A 23253-nucleotide genomic window follows, 5' to 3' on the forward strand; every position below is an offset into this window, starting at 1 on the left:
ATGATAAGGATGGGCTGGGAGGCTTCACTGCTCCAATTCAGACAAGACCTGAAAGCAGAAAGGATGAGATGAGGACCACGTAATGACCATGAATCCCTTTCCTGACTCTCTGCCCTTTCTTCTCTGTCTGGAGAGAAGACAAACTGAACATGACTGAACATTTGTCACTGTGACCAGTGGACAGACCTATTTCCATCTGAATTCCCCACCTCCAGACTCACCTTCCCTCATTTCTCCATCACGGCCACCAACCTACTCTGGTGAAGCTCATGGTCTCTAACCATAACCTTCCTGACGTCAGGAAAGTGACTTGGCTTTCCACTACCCACACCTCCTGGCCTAGTGCCAGGTTGGGTGTGTGTGTGTGTGTGTGTGTGTGTGTGTGTGCGCGCGCGCGCATATGTGTGTGTGTGTGTGTGTGTATTTTTGCGTGCATGCGCATGCCTGTGTGTGTCTGTCTGTGTGGTGTGTCTGTACCTATCTGTCCCTCTGTGTGAGGGTGTGTGTGTCTGTGTGTTTGCATCTGTGTGTGTCTGTGTGTGTGCTTCTGTGCAAGTACATTGGTGTTTGGGAGTATGAGCAGGTTTGTGAAGGTCAGAGGGCAATCTCTTTTGTCAGTCTTTCCTTTCTTGTTTGAAGGTTGTTTTGAGCCCAGTCTGAGGGCTCTGACAAAAACATGATGGTTTAATTGTGGAAAACAAAACCTTTTAATATTTTCCCTCTGTCATTCGTCACCATGTGTCAAAATGTTTGATTTTTAAAATTACTGCTGGAGTTGCTGGCCTGAGGCTTGTGAAAAACTGTCAGATGAATTTTAGCTTGGGATTAGGACAGTACTTCTAGACATTTCTGAAATGGCCATAAACAGATGTATGTTGTTTATACTATGTACTTTCAAGGAGCAGCATCCTCGGCACTAGCGATTACAAGTTAAATGTACCAATCAACTCTGAAAAACGTGGAAGATACATTATGTCCCACAGTGTCGAGCCTTTGGTCAAGATCTAACTCCCTGCATGAAAATAAATCCATGCACATTTGTTTTATCTTTAATAAATGGTAAAATTACATGTATGCCAAGGACTTGTATTAAAGTGAATTTCTTCACAGCTTATTATCTGTTCATGTGTTGTTTGTTTGCCTACCTATTCTGTATGCCTATATGCAGGCACACTGAAAATATTTCCCAGATGAAAACGGTTTGCTAGATAGGAAGTGTCCTAGGTTTCATCTCCCACCTTTCCAGACCCCTGTGATCAGCCACCTCTCCAGCTTCACTCTGCCCCTTCCGTTCCAGCAGCAGCAGCTCTGTCCAGGGTGGCTACCTCTTACATTCCCTAGGCCCCATCTGCCTCTGGGCCCAGCAGTATCTGGACTTGCTTTCCAGACACACCAGACTTTCAATTCCCTTCTCAGATCACAAGGCCCTGGCCCTCTGGGTGGACCATTTTATGATTTGGTGGTAGAATACACCTTGAAAAGGAATACAGGCTGCACATCTTAACTGAAATCCCTCTGAAACCAGAGACTAAATCTTCCATGCATGCAGTAGCCCACCAGAGTGTGCAGTAGACTACCACAGTGTGCAGTAGACTGGGGGACACAGACCTGGGTGGGCAATCAGGATGCTGGGTTCTATTTCTTCCACTTGATATGCTGCCTTCCCTGAGGCCAGTCCCTGCAACCCCCAGGGGCCTCAGTCTCCTCCCTCTCTCTCTTGATATCAGGGTGCCAACCTATCAATTACTGCTGAGTACAAAACTTGAGAAGCTTAGTATGTGCTGAATAATCTCCAAGTGCTTCTCTGAAGTCATCCTCAGAAGTGTGGGGTACCCAGCCCCAAAGGCGTTCCAACTAACCTCGTGTACCCAGCCAAGAACAACTTAGCACAAAGTTTCCCATCTCTGGGCCATCTCCACCCCATGTTCCTTTGCAAGAGGCCAGCTACCTGTTTATCTGTGAGTCTGGCGCCAGTTCGAAGAAGAGTTCTTCAGAGTCATCAAGGCCTCAGCAGCTTCCAGTGTCTCCTGACACTCTGAGGTGTCAGAAACCAAGGCCTGGTCAGAGGCATTGGTGCCCTGCAAAGGAACAAGTGTGAGGAGAACATGAGCCTTGTGTCTGACACCTCTTCTCAGAAGCAAAAATGACCCCTCCCCCACCCCCAGTGCTCAGATGCCTCCAGTGCCCACTGCCAATGTCTAGACAGCCTGCTCTACATCCACTTTGCTCTCACCACCCAAGTTTCCGGAACCCTCGCTTCTGCAGGGACCCGTGGCACCAGTGGATGACGTTCCGTGACAAGACATGGCACGAGGACCATATTTACGCATCTGGAAACAAGAGTTGAGGGGATTAAGCACTTGGGTGTGTAGGCAGCACCTGTAGAGGGAGACTGGCAGGCTTTTTGTGATATCAGAAGGTGGGAATCCATAGGACTGTGGAGACCTTAGACCCCATGGCTTAGACATGCCTATTGTCCTGCACAGTCTGTTTTCCTCTCCACAAACTGTTCCCCCTATTCCAGACACATTTTTCCTAAGGCATTAATCTGTGCAGGCTTGTATGTGTGTGTGTGTTTTGTTTGTTTGTTTGTTTGTTTGTTTGTTTGTTTGTTTGTTTTAAGAAGATATCAGGGAACGACCAGTATCTACATTTTAAGTTGCAAAGTCCCTGGAGAGCTATTGTGACCTTCGTTTTCAGGGAGTGGTTCTCAACAGCACTTTGCCCAGCCACCTCAGATCATGAAAGACAAGGCTGGAGTATGTCCAGGAAACTTTCTCTGCTGGCCTCTGGGGTGACCCTTTCCATTCATGACCCTAGGTTTCATTGAGACCTCCTGTCTCACCGGTCTGCTATGATGTAGAGAAACAGTGTGCCCAGGTTGAAGGCCCAGTGTGTGGTGGCAGGCCTCGTGCTGGTGCTCTTTGCAATGGGACAGGTGTAGAATATTTTGTGCCAAAATGACCTCTAGGAAATGGATGCTTGGAAAATAAAGTTACTGGCACCAAGCCGCCGGAGTAGGGACTGCAAAATGGGAGAGGCCCCTGTCCCACCCTTGGTCTGACCTGCAGCTTTCTCCCTCCCCTCCCTTTGTCCTCCTCCTACCCATGATCATCCTCCTCCTGATCCTATGGAACCAAGCCCAGAGCTGGACACACACTGACACAAGACACAGCCAGCTCCACAGTACTTTCTACTCACGGGTTGGGCAAAGCAGAAGCCCCATGTAGCTGCATATAAGGAGAAACTATCAATTTCTGGTCCGAGGTCAGTGCCATGTACGGCAGAGTTGGAAGTGCTGAGGGCCAGCAGAACATCTGATGCCCCTGGGAGCTCCCCTGTAGAGACAGAGATCACGGGTAGGGATTGGGTTCCAGGCCAGACATGAAGAGAGGAGTCATGGGGAAATTTTAGACTGATGGCAGGAACTCAGAATGCCAAGGCTCTGACCACATCTTCAGAAACCCTCTCAAGCTTAGCATGCTCTATTGCCACTGAGAAGACTGAGGCCCCCTGAGAGGTGATGTTTCCCAATTTCAGCACAAGGCAATGTCCTGAAATGTTAGAGGTGGGAGCACTGACTTTAAGACACAGTTGAAAAGGGTCTTGACAGCAGCTGGTGAGAGCCCCCCACTGTAGCAAAAGATTCTTACCTCCTGGTGACTAGTGGAGGGCAGGTCTTCAGGCTGGCACACAGTGTTCTCCTTCTCGGCTGTGAAAGACCAAGAAATCCTCCCCACCAGCTGCCCACCTGCCTCTTCTGAACATACTCATGGCTACTCTGAGGACTCATCACCACAGACCTTTTCAAACCCCCACCCCAGCCCCCACTCTGCCCCCAATCCCCACCCCTATTCCAAGACCTCTGCTTCCTGCAAATAAGTGATACCTATCACGGATATGATGCTATTTCCTACATGGGCCCACTGAGGTCCAGGGAGTACGCCCAAGGTCATACTGTAATTCTGTGACAGGGCTGGTCACAGTTACTAGTGCTGTGATTCCCTCCAACCAAACAAAGCTCCCTCCCCAGCCAAGGACACTCACTGTGACCTCTTGAATTGGCAGGGGACTTCTTGCTCTGCCTGGGGTTTTTTCTGGGGACAGTTGTTCTGGGTAGTCCAATCTGGCGTCTCTTTACAGGTGTGCCATGCACCATCTCCTCAGAACTCAGGGCAGGCAGGGCCTCTTTTTCACAACTGTAGGAAATTCAAGGAAGCCTGCTGGTCATGTGCAAAGGGGGCCTGACCCCCCTCCTGCACCCAGACACCATACTCACGAGGACCCAGCACAACTGGGACTCCAGCAGACCTGAGAGTGGGAGGAATGGGCTTCTCACCTGACTTGTATTTCATCGCCACTACTAACGCCTCTGCCAGAATGAGCTTCAAGTCCACTGAGGCCTGGTTCTTTCCCCACTTCGGCTCCAGCCTGGTTCTTCACGTTACCTTCTGAGATGGAGGGACAGCAGGGAACACCTGGGTTGTCTTTTGGTTCCATGGTTCTGGAGTGGAGAGCAGAAACACCACTGTATCTCTATGACCCAACAGTAACTGTTCTTTTTTAAGAAACATAAAATAAAAAACTCCAAAACCAAAAACCAAGAACAAACCAACAAAAGAAAACAACACAAACAAGAAAACAAAGAAAACTGCTGACTAGAATCTTCTTCTATCTCCTATTCATACTCACACAGTCAACATCCTTCCCATGTTGTCTCACTCATCCACCACCTCCCCACATCAGCCTCTGGGCATTGGCTCCATTATGAGATCAATCTGCTCAGACTCATGCCACGGGTATTCCAGGGATATGTCACCAGCCCCTGGCCTCCTCAGCCCCTGGCCTCCTTCAACAATCACGCAATGGCTTGGACACTTTGACAGCTGCCTTCCTGGTGCCCCATAATTAATTATTCAACCCCCCAATCCATGAAATCCTCTTGTTCTTCTGAAGACAGTGGACACAGGAGTCATACCTATAAACCCACCACCCAGGAACCTGCGGTAGGGGGATTATGACTGAGATCGACCTGGTGAGATGCTGGGTTTCAAACAAACAGTATTCTCGAGAATTCCATCGAGATCTCTCCGAGCTAGTCTTTTACCCTTTCATTCCTTCCCAGCATCCTACAAGTGACAGGTGTTTGTTGAAGCCCATGGGGAGTACCGGGCCCCGACTAGACCAAAGAAAATGTCAGGCAGACTCAGCTTTCTACTGCTCAACACACGCTCTCTCTTTTCGTCAAACCCACACATTCTCTCCCCAGCTTTCCCCGAATCTTCGGGAGTTTTCTGTCTGTCTCAAAAATCGGCGACGGTCGGGGCCAGGCCCGAGTATGGCGTATTCTCCTCCCTCACACCCTCTACCTGCCTCAACTGCTCCCTGGCAATTCCCGGATTGGCAGGCAACCTGAACAAAAGTACTCTCCGGAGGGGTTGGGGCCCGGCACAAGCGGGCTGGAGGGGTAGGGGCCCGGCACAAGCGGGCTGGAGGGGTAGGGGCCCGGCACAAGCGGGCTGGAGGGGTAGGGGCCCGGCACAAGCGGGCTGGAGGGGTAGGGGCCCGGCACAAGCGGGCTGGAGGGGTAGGGGCCTGGCAAAGGCGGCCTGGAGGGGTTGGGGCCAGGCACAGGCGGGCTGGAGGGGTTGGGGCCCGGCACAGGCGGGCTGGGCAGAGCCCACACGGGCTGGAGGGTGGCATGGGAACGAGGGCTGCTCCTCCTGGTTGTTTTCCATCTCCGGCAGGCTTCGCCGAAAGCCACCTGAAAGCGAAGGAAATGGGTACCTGAGCGGGAGGGGGGAAGGCACAGGGGGACGGGAGGGTCTTATTCCCGACGCCACGGCGGTTACCCCGACCTCAGTCCCTCAGAGTCAGCGAGTTGCGCTCCTGGGAGAGGCCGCCGCGACGGCTCGGCTCCTCGACGACGACGACGGTTGCTCCCCTGCTCCACTTCCTGCCGGGCCCTGAGGGCTCTGAGCCTGCAGCGCTCGCCCCGCGCCTGCCCCCCGCGCAAGGGCGCCCCCCCGCGGCTGCTCGGAGCCCGCTTCCGCCCGCGGGCAGAGTGGGCCCACGAGGCGCCTTGCTAATCCCGCCTTCAGCCCGGAGGGACCCACTGAGCGTCGCACCCTCTGCCGGTGGATCCGGAAATCGCCTCGGGTTGGGGGTGCAATACCGCGCGGTGGGAGTGCACGCCGCCGCCTCAGGAGGCCCGCGGCCTAAACTCCAGACTGTCCTTCCCAGCCCAGGCGAGAGTGTGGCCTGGGCCGCCGTCGGCTTTTCCCACTCCGCGACATCCTCAAAGCCCCGCAGAGCACGGCCGACGGCGGGATCGCTGTGCTCCGTCTTGCTGGAGACCGTCCCTGACCTTCCTTTTCCGGTCCAGGGACAAGTCTCCCGAGTTCCCTGCTAGCTCTACAGCCCCCCTCCTTCCTTTCTTAAAATTAGTAATAAAAAACAAAACAAAACAAACAAACAAAAAAACCTCACCCCTTTGCATGACGCGGTGGTGACCTCTAGGAAACGCTGCTGATTCTTGCTCCTCGGGCGCTAATGTGGCTTCGCTGACCCTTGTCCTTTGTCCTTCCATGCATCTGTGCGTTTCTTCATGTCAGTTCCCCAGTAAACTCGGTTGAAACGAGTTCGGGCTGCATTTTCGTGATTCTGGGCGTGGATTACGAGGGAACTGGCTGTCCACGGGATGCCCAGCCGTCCTAGTCTTCACCTCGGCATGTCTCTCCCTTCGAGTGGCTCTCTCATATGTTTCTATCTTTCATTTTTGTTTTCAGTTTTCTCCTTTGTACATTCCTAGCTGGTACAGCTTGTGTCCTTTTCATTTCACAACTTTCTAGAGCATTGCAACTCTTGTGCCTGATACCTGCTTAGCAGGAAAAAAAAAATCACCTGCATCAGATTTACAGAATTGCACTTGACACTTTCATTTTCAAAATAATAATTAAAAACCCTTCTTATTGGTTCTGTGTGATTGTCCAGGTGAAGGTGTGAACAGTACTGCACATCCCTGAGACATCAGCATGTCCTCTACCTGTTGCCCAGAGCAGGGATATCTGCCCGGCTTTAAGTAGGAACAGACCCCTGCTACTGCAGGGCCACGGGCCCAGATGTGGCTCTGGGTGGCAGCTCATGCCAGTACCCCACCAGGGTCCCGGGGGGCATCACTGGCTGCTTAATACCCTCAAGTCTCCAGTTCTGCCTCTCTTCGTTATGCCTACATCCTTCTGTTTCTCTTTCTCTTCCATTTCTCCACCACTTACTTGCTCCTTCCAGGGTCACAGAGTGTCTGGGGTCATCTCAGGAGTGGTCCTTAGGAGTGCTATGCCCTGCTTGTGCAATATGGCACAGGGCAGGAGTGATCTCAGGCATTCTCTTCCCACCCCCAGGCCTGTGCAGTGCCGACTGGTGGTCGTCCAGGTTAGCTTCTTATCCAGGCCCCCTGGCACCAGTCTGGTGGTCATCTCGTTGTTTCTCGTAGCCCACACCATCCCTAGTAACCTCATGCGAGGGTCCTCTGTCTAGGGCTCACTCCTGCCTGGGACACTCAGACTCAGGTGGCATTCTTCTAGTCTGTCTTGCTCCTAGTCCTGTGAGCCATCGGGACCTGCACAGTGCAGTGGTGGTCATCTTAGGCTGGCTCCACTTGAGACCCCTGCTGCAGGTGTGGTGGTCATCTCAGACTAGCTTTTTCTCTGGGAATGTTAGGCTACTAATTATTCAGACAGTCACAGGTCAGAACAGTGCCACCTACTGACACACAGGTGACACAGCAGCCACACCTGCAAGGCTTCTAGGGCCAGGGCACTTGACTCTAACTGATGCAATGTTCCCAAAGTCAGCCTCCATACTAAATGTCATTATGTTAGAAGATACACACCTACATTCTGGGACTTTTCTCTGAGTCTGAGTTCATTGAAAAACTGTTCACATGTTGTTGTTCTTGCTGTTGTCATTGTTTCGGCTTACCAGAAGGCACTCTAATAAGATGGGGGTTGAAGGTTTTGTATAATATGGCCCAACTTATGAGACAAAAAAAAAAAAAAAAACAGTGTTAAGAGGAAAGTTCATAGCACCAAGTGCCTTCATAAAGAAATTGGAAAGATTTCATCCAAGTAAGCTAACCTCCCTCCTGAAAGCTCTAGAACAAAAAGAAGCAAACACACCCAAGAGGAGCAGATGGCAGGAAATAATCAAACTCATGGCTGAAATCAGCTAAGTGCAAACATAGCACAATACAAAGATTTAACAACACCAAGAGCTGGTTCTTTGAGGAAATCAACAAGATAGACAAACCGCTTACCAAACTAACTAAAAGGCAGAGGAAAAGAGAGGGAGAAAGTATACAAATTAAGAAAACCAGGAAAGAAAAGAACATAACAGACACTGAGGAAATGCAAAGAATCATTAGGTGTAACTACAAAAACTTGCCCTACCAAAACTGGAAACTCGAAATGGACAATTTTCTTGATTGAGACCACTTGCTATTGTTAAATCAAGATCAACAGCTCAGACACTAAGATCAACAATTAATAAATTGGACCTCATGAAACTGAGAAGCTTCTGCAAGGTAAAGGATACCATCAATAGAATAAAATGGCAGAGTACAGAGTGGGAAAAGCTCTTCACTGAGCCATCATTCGCCAGACAGATAATATCCAAAATATATAAAGAACTCAAGAAATTAAATACCAATTAACCAAATAACCCAACTAAAACTGAGGTGCAGAGCTAAACGGAAAATTCTCAGGAAAGCAATTTCTAAAGGCTGAGATGCACTTAAAGAAATGTTCAGAGTCTCTCGCCATCAGGGAAATCCAAATCAAAATGACGCTGAGGTTCCATCTTACACCCATCAGAATGGCTAAGATCAAAAATCCAAGTGAAAGCACATCCTGGTGAGAATGTGGAGACGTAAGAACTCTCTTCTATTGATGGTGGGAGTGAAACATGTACCACACAACCACTTTGAAAATCAGTCTGGCGCTTTCTCAAAAAATTGAGAACAGTCTACCTCAAGACCTAGCTATACCACTCCTAGGCATATATCCAAAATATGCTCCTCCACATCATAAGGACATTTGCTCAGCTCTGTTCTAAGCGGCTTTATTCATAATATCCAGAAACTGGAGAAACCTCAATGTCTCTCAACCAAAGAACAGATAAAGAAACTGTGTTACTGTAGGTCTAATATCTGTACATGCCATGTGCTTCCTTGTGGGTCTGGGTTACCCTACTCACGATGATGTTATTTTTTGTTTATTTGTTTGGTTGGTTTTGTTTTGTTCCATCCATTTGCCTGCAAATTTCATGATTCCTTTGTTTTTAGTATCTGAGCAGTATTCCATTGTATAAATGTACCTCAACTTCTGTATCCATTCTTCGGTTGAGGGACATCTAGGTTGTTTCCAGTTTCTGGCCATTACAAATAAATCCAACATGAAGATAGTTGAGCAAATGGCCTTGTTGTATGGTAGAGCATCCTGTGGGTATATATCCTGGGAAGGTATAGCTGGCTCTTGAGGTAGAATTAGTTCGCAATTTTCTGAGAAAGTGAAGTGCCAGAATGATTTCCAGAGGGGGTTGTCCAAGTTTGCATTCCCACCAGCAATGAAGGAGTGTTCCTCTTTCTCCACACCCTTGGCAGCATGTGCTGTCACTTCACTTTTTGATCTGAGCCATTCTGACTGGTGTTAGATGGAATCTTAGAGTCCTTTTGACTTGCATTTCTCCGATGAGTAAGAACATTGAACATTTCTTTAAGTGCTTCCCGGCCATTCAAGATTACTCTGTTGTGAATTCTCCATTTAGCTGTATACCCCATGTTTTAATTGGATTCTTTGGTTTCTTGATGTTTAGTTTCTTAGGTTCTTTGTATATTGGGGTATTAACCATTTGTCTGATGTAGGGTTGGCAGGCCCAAAAAAGTTAAGTAACAAGGAGGGCCCAAGGGAAGGTGCCAGAATGTTACTCAGAAGGGGAAATAGAATAGATCGCAGATTTGGATGAAAAGTGGGAACTGAGCAGGAGATGGAATGGGGAGGGAAACAAAAAAGGGGATCAGATTTGAAGAGAATGGAGGTGAGAGTTGAAATGGCTAGGAATAAAAAGAGAAAGTGACAGGGACATCTCTTTGAAAAGCTAGAGGCCTATAGACAGGGTAGGTTCCTGGGAGGATATGGGTGTGACCCTAGCTAACAGAGGGGTGGGAGGCGGGATATGAAGACTGAAGTGAGCACTTCCTAGAGAGGCAGGACTAGTGGAAGGAGAGGAATAACAACCCACTGACAAAACCTTTCATTGAAAAAGTACCTTGCCAACAAGAAGTGCAGGGATAAAGAGGGAGCAAAGATTAAGGGAATGTCCAACCAATGATTGGCCCAAACTGAGACCCACCCCATAGTAGAGAACCTGCCCCTGACTGTATTAATGTTGTTCTGCTATGCTTGCACACAGGAGCTTAAATTGACTGTCATATGGGAGGATCAGGCAGCAGCAGATCTTGGAGACACATGCTGGGACTCATGGACTAGCTTGGGGTAGAGCTCCGGAGCTACTGTGGAGGAAGTGTTGGGGGAACGATGGAAGGACCCAGAAAGGACAGGATCCTCACCAGAAATCATATAGAAGAGTTGGGGGAATGGTTGAGGGAGAGGGAGGGGTCAAGGACTCCACAAGACCTACAGAGTCATAACCTAGGCTTATAGAGGCTCATAAAGTCTGAAGCATCAATCATGCATGGAGTGGTCCAAGCCCCTGCACACATGTAGGAGATAGGCAGCTTGGTCATCATGTGGTCCTCCAACTACTAAGGAGGGGCTTTCTAAGAGTGTGTGAGGCCTTCTTTTGTATCCCTTTCTCCTAACTGGGCTGCCTTGCCTGGCTTCATTGGGAGAGGATGTGACTAGTCTTGCAGCATTTTAATGTGCCAGGACAGGTTGCAACTTTGGGGGCCCTCCCCGGTCTCTGAGGAGAAAAAAAGGGAAGGTTGGGGGAGGGATGTGCGAAAGGGGATGGTAAAGGGAAGAGGAAGGTTAAAATTAGGATGTAAAGTGAATAAATAAAGTACTTAAAGATTAGAGAAAAGAGAAAGAAAAGGAGTGCTGAAGTTGTGAGGTTACAGGTATAGGTCATGGTTACTATGTGGGACTGTGTAAGAAGAAAAAAAAAAAAAACACATCTGCTAACCTAAAACTTCTCCAGAAATGACATCATGATGCCTAATGTATTTTATGCTAACCTTAACTTCAAAGCATATTTCTACACATCTTGTATGATGAGAGAGAGAGAGAGAGAGAGAGAGAGAGAGAGAGAGAGAGAGAGAGAGAGAGATGGAGGGAGAAACAGAGCAGAGCTGGAGAAGCCCTTGACTTATATACATGAGATCACACATTAGACCCCATGTTAGAAAACAGGCATGAGTGATAATGTGTGTTTGTAATCCCGGAGGCAGTCCTCTGCGAGGCTACCTCTTTGGATTTGCTAAATCCAGAGTGGGGTGAAACCCAGATGTCCAGTTGTCAGTCACTGAAGCAGAGGATGTAGGCTGATTTGACGGTGAGAGGTGGGACAACTACAGCCTCCACTCTCCATCAGTACCTGAAGACAGGATGCAAAGGCAAAGTCTTATCACAAATACGTCACAGCCTGGCTCTCTAGTTATAGCAGAGTGCACCAGAAGTCTAAGATTTTCACTGGGACCAACGAGCAGGCCTGTTCCTACACGAATCCATTCTCTCTGGCACTGGCTCCTCCATCAGTCCCAGCCATATGTCCTGTTGGTCAACCCCAGGGTCTCTGACAGGAGTCCTGCATTCCTTCACCCCTGGCCACAGAGTTTCTGGCATAGCTCTCATTGCCCACTCAGAGAGACCCCAGTGAGATGCAAGCCCCCCAGCTTCATTTAGCATCCTTTGTCCCAGGTTATCCACCTAGAGGAGCTTCCAACTCACACATTGCTCTTCACTGGCCAGTTTTACCCAGCAACCTTCCTTTCCAGCCTCTGGCTACAAATGTCTCCTCTGAACACACACAGCCCTTCCTTAATGGATCTCTAACTTCAGCCTGGGACGGAGCCCATGTTTCAAGTCCAGATGGACAATGTCCTGAGTTGGCATAATTGTCTCCCCCTATCCCAGAGCCCGAAGGCCTGTGCATATCCTCCCGTGCCTTCTCAGGCTGCTGTGGACTGAGACACAACTGCAGACTGGGAGTCTTTTCTTTTCACCCACTTCTCTTCCTTCCACTTCATCTGCTGCCTGCCCTCCTGCAAGACCTTGCCACCTTGAGGGCCTCACAGTTTTCTTGACTTCTGGCCACTGGCCGTCTGCCACTGTGCAAAAACACTTGATAAGTGAAGGCTCACTGAGCCGATCCTGGGTGCCACTTCTCAACCATAGTGGAGAGCTGCAGGCTCTGGCCTCCAAGGGAAGGAAACCACCAATTCTAACTACCACTCTCTCAGCACGAGCTCCCCAGTTTCCCCAGTCTGTACACTCCACGTTCCTCATTCAGGGAGTCAGCTACCTGGTGGGTTGCAAGTCTCTTGTATGCCACAGAGGAGTTATGCAGAATCAGGAGATCCTCGGCAGCATCCATGACCTTCTCCCTATCTACCTCAGCTGGAAATGTGCCCTGCTTGGGGATGTCTGGGTCCTTGGCTAGACTGCAGGGTGTCTGGTTGGAGATGTTGATCCGGGTGGAGGTGATAGGACCCGGGTTGGCAATATGACGGTCCTGAGAACAGATGGTGGAGACCTGAAAGAAAGAGATGTGACAGAATGAATTCTGACAAAACACTCCTCCCCACTTCATGACAATGGACCCTTCAGCCTCCATTCCTTTCCAATAACCCCCTCATCTTTTGGGGTCTTCTCTTTCCACCAGTGAAGGCCCTCCTTTCCAAGGACCTTGACCCCACTCATTTACCAGGACCTGTGTCTGCTGAAGTGGTTGTCAATGCTGACACAGGACTGCATGATCATATTAGGGACCCTGAGAAGATGAAGAGGAGAAACACACACGGTAAGCACTCTGGGTGACAATTCCTGCAAGTACACATGGAGAGCTGGGGGCTCTGCAATGTCAGGTTGGGGAAATGCAAATATCTGTGGACAGTAGACAAACGACACTAGTCATCTGGGCCTGGAATTGATCTGATTTCGCCCCAACTTCCTTCCATGTAACTTCCTGGAGACACGACTTTATTTATTTATTTATTTTTATAAACTCTTTCCTCCCCAGGTACAATGGAGATGACCAAGAACTCTTCTAATCTGAAAGTCACCAAGAAAGATGTGAGTAGGGTCCTCTTCAGAGACTGGCTCTTGCCTCCACTTTGACCAACCATCATTGGTCATGAAGGATCAGCCAAGATTCTCTAGCAGACATGCTATCTGCTTGCCTGGAACATTCCCCTGGGCCTCTCTGTCCCTCCCCAATATGTCTCCAGATTTCAGATGAACCTTCTCTCATGCCCATTCACTTTGGTGTGGATGAAAAGTCTCAATGCTTTGAAAGCCAACTCTGTCATGTATGCACTGTGTGTGTCCTCTTTAATGCTGCTGTTCAGACTCATCTCCAGACATGCCCACACTGAGTGAAAAGCTCAGAAAGATATTTTTTCAAGTCTGTCATACAGAAAATACTAAATCTGAATGGTCTCTGTCCTTCCAAGTTAGGCTGCAATGTTGCTCTTTCATGCCTCTTTAGTTTTTTCTTTCTTACTTCCTTCCTCCCTTCTTCTGGCCCTCCCCCTCTTGCTCTGTGTTCTCCTCCTACTCCTGTATGTCTTTCTACTTGCTGCTCCTAGACCTGAAAATCCAAGGATGGATTGTGATACAGAGAACCATCAGCCAGAGCTTGCTCCTTGGTCTTTTTTGTATTCACCAGCAGGGTATAATCATAGACTGGCAGGGACCCCATAAGAAAAAATAATGTTCATTTCAGGATTTAGTAAAACTGGAGTACAGGTCAAAGGTGAAAATGCAGGGAGGGGGTAGCAGAGGCGTTGGGAAGATTTCCTGCAAGGTCAGACATCCCTGTTGAAGATCAGGTCTGATCACCAAGGCAGAAGGGCTTGGTTTAAAAATCGCTGACAGCCATGGAGAATGGCAGGACTCTGAAAACCTTGGTGCCCGCACAGTCCCACTCTTTTGGTTTTTTACTGCAATTGAGGCTGCTGAGGCCCCAAGAGAAGTGACTTTCCAAGACTGCAAAGACATCATTGGTACTAGAGCCTCAGAGTTTTGGACATAGCTGAAATTGTCTGGCAGTGACTGCTGGCATGGAGCCTCTTATTTTCCTTACCTGTTGAGGAACAGAGTGGGGCAGGACTTCAGACTGGTAAAATAGGTCCTGGTGCCCATCTGTAACAGACCACACAGAGCTTGGCTGAGCCTGCCTTCACACCACACTCTCTGGAAAGCACCCACTCCCATTTGAGGACTCATGTCACTGTAGATCTTTTCAATACTTCGCCCACAAAGACTCTCTTTTCTGTTAACATGTGATACTGGACCCTGATGTGACATCTTATACTTTGACAGGTTAAAGTCTCGGGAAGGTTTGCCTAAGCCATTAAACAGCCATTCTGTTGGATAACTGGTGACAGAAACACCTGGGATTACTGCATCCAAATTGAGACAGTCGCACTGATAGGCTAGAGACACTCACTCAAGCCATCTGAATTAGTGGAACGCTGGTCAGCATTCATAGGAGACTTGCGGGCATCAGCCATCATCTGTCTCAAGCATCAAGCAAAGTGCCTCTTGGTCTGTGTACCCTGATCTTCCCAGAACTTAAAACAGGCAAGGCCCCACCAGATTCCCTAAAAGAGAGCATTGTTAGGCATGCCTACAGGAGGCCCGACTTCTCCCCCTCAGATAGCGCATTCATGAGAAGGTGGCACAACTCTATCACCTGTAGGTCTGGAAGAGCTAGAAAGGCGTTCCGCCGCTGATTGGTTCTGTTTTCATTGCTGTGGCACTGTCAGAGTAAACTATAGCTTCTCTGGGACCAAGTTTGACCTTCCGTCTTTGGTGCTCTGGTCCATACCCTTAAGTCAGTTGAAGTCAGAAGTCCAGTTGTAAACAGAACACATCCATCTTCAAGTTCTATATTCCGTGGTGCTAGGGTCAGGGGAGGCAACCAAAATGTGGTCTGGAATGCGTACTTATTGTGTACTTTAACACCACAAGATTATATCTCTAATGACTAAAATCACCCCATCCTCCTTCCAGCTCATTGCTGGAGTCAATATGTCCTCCTTTCTTTTTCCCATGGTTTTTATTTTAACCTTGACCCCATCTGCTCATTCAGAGTTCTCATCACAGAAGTCTTTCTCAAACATCACCTTCTCCTAATAGGCTGCTCTCCTAAGCCCCATAGCAGTACACCCTGATCATGACTTTCCCTACTCCCTATCACTCATTTACTCAGTCACTCAATCAATCAATCACCCCTACTGTGAGGCACAGACAAGTGTCCAGCATCTCCTTCAGCAATCACCACTCTCTGTTCTGTTGCAGACATTTAACTGTCTCCCTATATTCCTGCATTCACTCACTGACCATACGAACGTGAATGAACTTAGTCATTAGTCTCAAGGAATACTACGTATTCCTTCTCCCTGGATTAGAGTTTATTCTCAAGCCCTGCTTAAATCTTTCTAATTCCTTTGAAATCCCTGACAATTTGCTCCTCATGAAATCATGCTGTTCCCCACAAGTCTGCTTGGCTGATTCATGCCCAAAATACCGGTACATGGGAGGCTGAGGCAGGAGAATGGTGACTTGGACAACAACTCATAGCATGGGCACATCCCATCTCAGATAATAATCACAATAAGGACATTAATAATAATAAAATATTATGATCCTCTAGACCTTTGGACCTCTTCCATTTATTTATCTTCCTGAGTCCTCTGCTTTCTCCATTTACTTCTGCAAGTGAAAAAAAAATGACCCAGTGTAAAATGCTGTTTGTTGCCTGGTACAAACTTAGAGATAGCTCCTCAGCAGGCTGGTTTTCTCAGGACAAAAAATGCGCGCTCTCTTTCTCTCTCTCTCTCTCTCTCTCTCTCTCTCTCTCTCTCTCTCTCTCTTTCTCTCTCTCTGCTGGAGAGTTGGCTCATTGCTTAAAGGCACTGTCTGCTCTCCTGTAATACCCAAGTTCAATTCCCAGCACCCACATGGAAGCTCACAACTGTCTGTAACTACAGTTCCAGTGTTGCTGACACTCTCACACAGATATTCATGTAGGCAAAACACCAAGGCACATGAAATAAAATAACCCTAAAAATGCTCTCTGCTGTCATGAAAACCCATGCCTTCTGCCACAGCCTCTGGCCAACCTTCTAAACATCTCTCCACATCTCACCAATGGCACCTGAGCACAGCCTCTTCCCTTCCCTAATAGGCCCTCCTTGTGCTTGCCATTCTCTGGCTGTCAAAATAGCACAGGTTGTTCTCAGGAAACGCAGCCATTCCTTTCTACCCCACCTGAGTCCAAAGCAGCAGGAGCATCCCTCGGGGTCATGAAGCTGGGAACCCTTGCTACAAGTGAGGGGGCAGGGTGGGTGGCTGCAGGGTATGCCTCTCCGTCCTCACCCTGTAGGCTTGCCTGAAGGGGCAGAGAGATCAAAGAATTGGGTGCCCAAAGTTGAAGGGGGACAGGGGAAACAGGACAGAGAATGAGCGGATCTTATGATTCACGCCAGCCTCTAATTACCTCAGGGCCCAGCGGCTTAGAATCAAGAAGTTGAGTTCTAAGGGGAGATGCAGAGTCCTTCCCCGGACAACTCAGTTTCCTGCCAATGAGCTGCTAGAGCTTCTTTTGCTCTCTCCCCAGTCCCTGTTTCTGGACCAATGAGCTTCCAATTTTACTCCCCTCCCACAGGCCTTGTTGTCACTTTGTAGCTGCTCTGTGACCCATACTGACCCATGGTCTCACTTGTAAGCACCCAGCTTCTCCAGAGAGAAGACCGAGACTTGTGCCTACTAGTGGCTTTTACCTGGTGGCCTCCTTTTTCATGGAGGTGCAAGCAATTTCAGACCATCTAATTGCTAAGCCCCTGTTCACCACTCCAAAGTTCAGCACCTGCGGGCTAAATCAGGCGTTGTGGTGTCAAGTGGCCTCAATCTCAGCACTTGGGAAGTAGAGGCAGGTCTGTCTCTGAGTTGGATGCCAGCCTTGTCTACAGAGTGGGTTCCAGGGCAGTTGGGGCTGCAGAGAGAAACTCTGTGTGGCTCTTGGGGCAGTAACTTGGTCTGTACATAATAAACATGAAGACCACAGTCTGAACCCCAGAACACACATAAAAATGCTGTTTTGGATAAAAGATCGTGGCATCCCAGTGCTGGGTGGTGGTAAGGAGCAGAGACATGAGAATCCTTGGGGCTTGCATTCCTGTTGCAGCAAACCTGTGAGCTCCAACAGGTTCAGTGGAGTTCAGTGTCTCAAGAAAGAAGGTGGAGAGGGATTGAGCAAGACAGCTAAAATCCACCTCTGGCCCCAACAGTCACACAGGGGAGTGTGCGGCCACACACACAGTGCCGCCACACACACATGAACAACTGACATTCAACTTGGGTTTTCATTATTTTCAGGCAAATATGAGTAGTTTGTAGAACCATAGAACCTGAAGCTTCATGACCTTAGAGCAGTGACCCTGGAGTATTGCCTTAGTTTCAGGCTGATGCTTGCAGCTTATTGGGCTTCTAGTGTTTTCTTCCGTTGCGCTTTGTATTTTATTTAAACATTTACTGGTTTATTTGTTAATTGGGTGTTTGGAGTGCATACATGTCTGAGCACCGCATGGATACAGTCCCCTCCGAAACCAGAAGAACTTGTTGGACCCCCCCCGGGATTCAATTTGCTGTAGATGTTTGGAAGCTGCCAGGTGGTTGCTGGGAATCACACACATATCCTGTGGAACAGCTGCCTGTCATCTTACCTGTCTAGCCATCTCTCTAGCCCATAAAAATTCTACTGAAAAAAAAAATGGTCTTACTAGGTAGCCTGGATGTTCAACTCACTGTGTAGCCCAGGCTGTCCTTTAACGCTCAGTTGTTTTCATACCTCAGCCTTCTCAGTGCTGGGATTATAGACAGAGCTCTGTGGTGATCTCTGCAACGTTCTGTAATACGCAGTGGTAACACACAGTTTAACACACAGTGATAAACAGTCAACTACTGAGCTCCACAACACAGTCTCATATTAGAGAACCAGGGGTGGGAAGCAGCATTTTATCTTGGACAACTCTGTTATTTCTGCCGATGGTGGTGGTGTTTGGGGCTGGGGACAACTTTTATGAATCATTGCAGGAAAAAAGACAGCAATTACCTATCTTTCAGTCACCTTTAATAACTTAGCGCGAACCTCCCTTCGTGTATACCCTCTGCTCCATTTATTTTCCAGATGATTTTCAAGCAAATTTTACTAAGAGTATTCATGTGCAACTTTACAATAAGGGGAGCAATCCAGTGTCCTTATCTTTTTTCTTGAGAACACATGGCAAAAGGACAATACATTCATTTTGTGAGTACTTTGGAGTTTTTATCAAAATTAAATTGAGTAGAGTTCATACACCATCTTTTATTTTTGTTAACTACAGTACAAGAATATAGTTCAAGGCTTGATAAAATGACTCCCACAGTAGGACGTGACATTTTGAATTTCTGTAGCAGCCACTAGTAATGCATGTTCATAGCTGGGGCTGAGTCTCAGCACACTGCCATCCCTCTACACACATTTTTGCAAACAAGGACCCCAGAACAGAAGAGAAAGGAGTGATCAAGCATTCAGTAAGAAGTCCAGGATTATTATTCTCAAGAGAAAAAGACAGGCTGATATCCTTAATAAGGGGTACAATTACTGATTTTTCATTTAGGATTTGTTGTCATCCTTGAAAGTTGTAAGGTGGTCTTGCAAATTGGAACACTGGAGAAAAGATGCTTCTGGTCTCTGTTTATTTACAACATGAAACCAGCAGGAGGATTTGATAAACATTCAATTACTGAAAATTGAGAAGTAGATCTCTAAGTAAATGTCCAAAGGTTTCAAAGCCATGGATATATAAGTAACAGGGAGCAGAAGAAATTTTGCCACAGTGCTGGATCCACAAACACAAACCAGATTTTATTATTTAACAAGCCTCTTCCACAGTAAGGGCTCCTGCCTTTGTAGGAAGAAACCAGGTTTTCCGATGTTTAGATTGTTCTGGACGATTCTTTACCTCTGTATTATTTACCCTGCCTCCTTCCTACCAGAATATCTTTGATGAAAGAAGGGATTTATTTCACAGTTCATCTTCCAGGTGTTGCTTTTGAAGAGGTAACTGGTCAGCTTATCCTGACTTTTCAGTGTCCACGAAACAGCATTCTCAACAGTGATATGTAAATACTTGGAGATTGGGTTTCCATTCTAATAGATGATTTTAAGATGAATCTTGTTACTGAGGTCTGAGAAAAGTTTTCATAGAATATAATTTCCAGCAGAGCTGAAATATGAGCTATCATTTTTTGGGTCCTCCTCACCTTCCAGATTTATTACCAACTTTATAGGACAGGTCTAAAATTTGTATAGTCTGAAAATTTGGGTTTCTAAAAGATGTGACCATCCTGAGAATAGGTAAGACTAACTATTTGTGTCTACAACATTGGGATCACTGTGGAAGAGAAGACTGAAACAGAGGCTCAAGTACACAATAAGGACATTTGCTCAACCATGTTTGTAGCAGCTTTATTCATAATAGCCAAAAGCTGGAAACAGCCCCGATGCCCCTCAACTGAAGAATGGATGCAGAAACTGTGGTACATCTATACAATGGAGTATTACTCAGCAATGAAAAATACAGAAATCATGACATTTGCAGGTAAATGGTGGGACCTAGAAAGGATCATCCTGAGTGAGGTATCCCAGAAGCAGAAAGACACACACGGTATATACTCACTCATATAGACATATAACATAGGATAAACCTACTAAAATCTGTACATCTAAAGAAACTAATCAAGAGAGAGGACCCTGACTAAAACGCTCAATCCCCATCCTGAAAGGCAAAGAGGTTGGACATCAGAAGAAGAAGAAAACAAGAAACAACCTAAGAACCTGCCACAGAGGGCCTCTAAAAGGCTCTGCCCTGCAGACTATCAAAGCAGAAGCTGAGACTTATGGCCAACTTTTGAGCAGAGTGCATGGAATCTTATGAAAGAAGTGGGAAATAGTAAGAGCTGGAGAGGACGGGTACCACACAAGGAGAGCAACAGAACCAGAAAACTTGAACACATGGAATTTCCAAGATACTCATACACCAACCAAGTACCAGGCATGGAGATAACCTAGAACCCCTGCACAGATGTAGCACATGGCAGTTCAGTGTCCAAGTGGGTTACATAGTAATGGGAAGAGGGACTGCCTCTGACATAATCTGATTGGTCTGCTGTTTGATCACCTCCCCCTGTGGGGGGAGCAGCCTTACCAGGCCATAGTAGATGACAATGCAGCCACTCCTGATGAGAACTGATAGTCTAAGATCAGAAAGAAGGAGAGGAGGACCTCCCCTATCAGTGGACTTGGGGAGGGGCATGCATGAAGAAGGGGGAGGGAGGGTGGGATCGGGAGGAGAGGAGGGAGGGTTTTATGGGGAGATACAAAGAGAATAAAGTGTAATTAATAATAAAAAATTTAAAAAAACACAAAAAATAGAGTCAGAGGCAAAAAAAAAGGGGGATCAGAGGCAATGGATGGATATTTGGAAATCATCCAATGGATACAGCAGGGAAGCTGCATGTATTAACTCACAGTACTTGGTATAGCATGCAAAGAGGAGATGCAAGCTCAAGTCAGAAAAAAAAATCCTAGCTTGCAGAGAGAAGGTGGGCACAACCTCTATATGAGGAGCTTTCGACAATTGATACGCTTCTAAAAGAGGAAGAGTCGGTTTTCTTTAAGCGTGTTACCTCTTGTAAGTGAAACACACTTCAAGGGAAAGACAAACATTCAAGAATAGATGGTTGGAAGAAATTGCACTTGGTGGGTGAAAAAAAGGATACTTTATTGTAGTTAAGGATACTTTATTGGGTTAGAGAAGAGAGATTGTATTCTGGGAGGAGAGGGAGCAGGTGAATATGGTCAAAATACACTGCACAAAATCTCAAAGGACAAAAAAAAATTTAAAACGTTAATGAGAATGAATATGAGCAAACAGTATGTAAGACTGTAATGATGTACCCTAGGAAAAATTGAAAACAATCTCAGAAAAACAAAACACAACACAATAATATAGTTGCCTGAACAAAACATGAAGTAACGCATTTATTCTCGAAACATATGTACTTATGATCAGCATTAGGCTCAGTAGGATATATATAAGGAAGAGCATTAAACTTAGGAGGGGCATAGGAGTGGGACAGGAAGGGGTATAAATGATGTAAGCAAAGTATTTATGTATAAAATTGTCATAAAATGTTTTTAAAATAAAAAGTAGTTTTATAAAATGAAAATGATTGGACTTTGTGTATGTTAATATGAAATAAAGAATATACTTCCATTTTCATAAATAAAACTGTTGATGTAAAGATTGACCCTACAGACATTAGGAGACAGTTTAAAACCAGGTTACAACCCTCACACCTGTAGTCCTTGCAATTATGAAAGCAAAGGTGAGGGGAACATTTGAGTCAAGAGTTCAAGTTCAAGACCAACCTAGGTAACATAGGAAGACCTCCTCTCTCATTAAGAATGCACAAAAAGGTAATAATTGATAAATTTTTCACAGATAAAAATTATTTCTTTTAGGTTCTACATTTGTCTTAGTTTTTCTATCGCTGTGACAAAACACTGTGACCAAGGCAATTTATAGATAATGCATTTAATTGGAGGCTTGCTTACAGTTTTGGAGGGCTAGGTTAGTCTGCAATCATTAAAATGGGGAGTGTATCATCAGGCAGGCAAGCATGGTGTTGGAGCAGGAGCTGAGAGCTTACCTATGAACCTCAAATTGCAGGCAGAGAAAGGGAGACTGGGTCTGGCATGGTCTTCTGGAACACCACAGCTTATACCCCACGCCCAGTGACACACCTTCTCCAATAAGACCTTACCTACTAATCCTTCCTAAAACATTCACCGAGAAACAAACATTTAAATATATGTAGCTATGGGGGTCATTCTCATTCAAACCACCACAAATTATAATAAAATTACATTATTTCCCCCTTTCCTTTTCTCCCTCCAAGCCCTTCTATATACCATTCCTTCGTCTTTTTCAAACGCATGACCTTTGTTGTTGTTTTAATTTTCCCAATGAAGTCAACATCCTTTGTAAATTGTACATATTTATTAAGAGATATAAAAGATGAACTTGAATGAAGAAAACTCAAATCTCTTTATGGAACTCTGTGTATGTATGAGTGTGTGTATGTGTGTGTGTGTGGATGCCCCACAGTGCATATATGCAAAAAGAAGTAATGTGGTAGTGAAAACCAATTTTAATATTTTATTTTGATAATTTCATATGAGTACTGTGTTTACATCATTGTCTCCTTCCTTTTCACTCCTCCTGTGTCACTCTCATTCCTTATCAAATTCACAGCCTATTATTATTTAATTATGATTGTTTTACATGTGTGTTCACATAAGTTTATCCACACAGCATGCTGAGATCATTTACTGTTGCTCATATTTGTTTGTATTTAGGCTTCTTGGAATTGGATAATTTATTGGGGGGAGGGGCTGGAAATGAGAAAGACCAATTCTTCCTCTTTCAGCAACCATTAATTACCTGTAACTCTTCTTCTAGGGGAAAAGCCTTGTGATAATTTCCTTCATCACGTTTATGTGTCAATCAATGTTTGTTTGTGTGTTTGTTTTTTAATGTCCTGTTTACCAACCATACAATTGAGATTTTTCTGAATGCGCTTTCCTGTCACATATAGAAGACATTGTCTCAAAATAGACATCCCTTCTTGGTCCTCTGATTCTTACAGTCTCTCCTCGCCCTCTTCCACAATGTTCCCTGGGCATTAGCTGTAGAGGCTGTATTGTATATATAAGGGATGGAAACCCTACAGTCCTTTGTTCTTTGCATTTTGACCAGTTGTAGATTTCTGTAACAGTTTCCATCTGGTGAAAAAGAAGCTTCTTAAGATAGGAGTTACAGTTACATCTGTTTATGGATATAAGTATAAGTATTTAGAATGAAGTTATAAGCTATCCTAGTTTAGGAAAGGAAAAAGGTTCTCT

General features: G+C 46.4%; 1 pseudogene; it reads right to left on the reverse strand.

Moving 5' to 3' along the window:
- Positions 1 to 7711: 7711 nt before the first annotated feature.
- LOC132650265 (small nucleolar RNA SNORA17) lies at positions 7712 to 7815 on the reverse strand (annotated as a pseudogene).
- Positions 7816 to 23253: the final 15438 nt, after the last annotated feature.

Source organism: Meriones unguiculatus, chromosome X, assembly GCF_030254825.1.
Source record: "Meriones unguiculatus strain TT.TT164.6M chromosome X, Bangor_MerUng_6.1, whole genome shotgun sequence".
NCBI lineage: Eukaryota > Metazoa > Chordata > Mammalia > Rodentia > Muridae > Meriones > Meriones unguiculatus.